This window comes from Haplochromis burtoni, unplaced genomic scaffold (assembly GCF_018398535.1).
Source record: "Haplochromis burtoni strain Fernald_Lab_line unplaced genomic scaffold, NCSU_Asbu1 Contig_21, whole genome shotgun sequence".
NCBI lineage: Eukaryota > Metazoa > Chordata > Actinopteri > Cichliformes > Cichlidae > Haplochromis > Haplochromis burtoni.
Genome location: NW_024582382.1, coordinates 3853547 through 3854615, shown reverse-complemented (window position 1 = coordinate 3854615; position 1069 = coordinate 3853547). Strand labels below are relative to the sequence as shown.

Here is a 1069-nt window from a genome sequence, read left to right as displayed (position 1 = left end):
TGACGTATCCTCTGCAGAGAGCCTGAGTCATGGTCACCAGCTCAGCCAGTTTCTCATCTCTCATCTCCTCAAGAGTGCCCAGCAGACCAGCTTTGAAGAACACCTATTTAATCATTGAAAACATAAGTACAAGTGCAAATGGAAAGTGTTTTGTGAATGTCTATTAATATAAAAAAGTGTACCTTTGTGTGCCCAAACATGTATTGTGTGTGATCCACATCAATGGAGCCAAGCAGCTTCTCTGAAGCTTTCTTGTTGTCAATGAACTGTCACTCAGGGATGACACTGGCATTCAACACTTTGTATCTTCAAGAGAGAATCATGTTGTTACTTAGATTTTTCTTCCATCATATTCAAGTTTGTCCTTTACATCAACCATGAAACCATTTCTCCTTTCCAATATTGTAATGTGCTCTCACCTCTGCTTGAAGTCACCATAGAGGATTCTGCTGGGGAAACCCTTCCTGCAGATTCTGATGCCCTCCAGTACACCGTTACACCTCAGCTGGTGGATGACCAGGAAGTTCTCCATAAGACCTGAGAGTCAGAAATCCATAACGTTTCAAACGTTTCTTCATTTCACTCTGTCATTTTTGCAGTTAATAGGACTGTGGGGTCCTGTGAGGGTTTTACCTGGGGTCTTTGTCTCATTGGGAATCAGGCAACGGACAAAGTGAGGATGAGTGCTTCTTAAGTTGGTCATCAGCTTGGACAGATTCTCCTGTAGATCAGCATCATTAGATAATAGGTCAAAAATATTTTAAAAAGAGCATTTAATTTTGTTTTTCTAAAATATAAATCTATACATACAGAGCAGACACAGTCTGGAAGGAACCACCCTTCTTCTTCCCACCTTTCTTGCCACCACCACCAGCAGCCTCTGTTTTCATAAACAGTAAATTTCATTACTGGAATTGAAAAAATATTTTTCACAGTATAATATTAGCCACGCGAGCTTGTGAGCACTTTTGTTTCTAACCTTCAGCTCCAGCATGGGCTGCATACAGGAAGCCCAGCAGTTTGTTTGATGACTTTTGGTAGAGCTGAACAACTGAGTCATTCAGTGGGT

General features: G+C 41.2%; 1 long non-coding RNA gene across 1 annotated transcript; it reads right to left on the bottom strand.

The window, feature by feature from the left end:
• On the bottom strand, positions 1-718 carry LOC121814141. The gene is made up of 4 exons (XR_006054121.1): positions 634-718; positions 420-537; positions 183-306; positions 1-103 (listed from the first exon to the last, which is right to left on the bottom strand). It is a non-coding gene; the product is annotated as an uncharacterized LOC121814141 (long non-coding RNA).
• Between the last annotated feature and the right edge of the window lie 351 nt (positions 719-1069).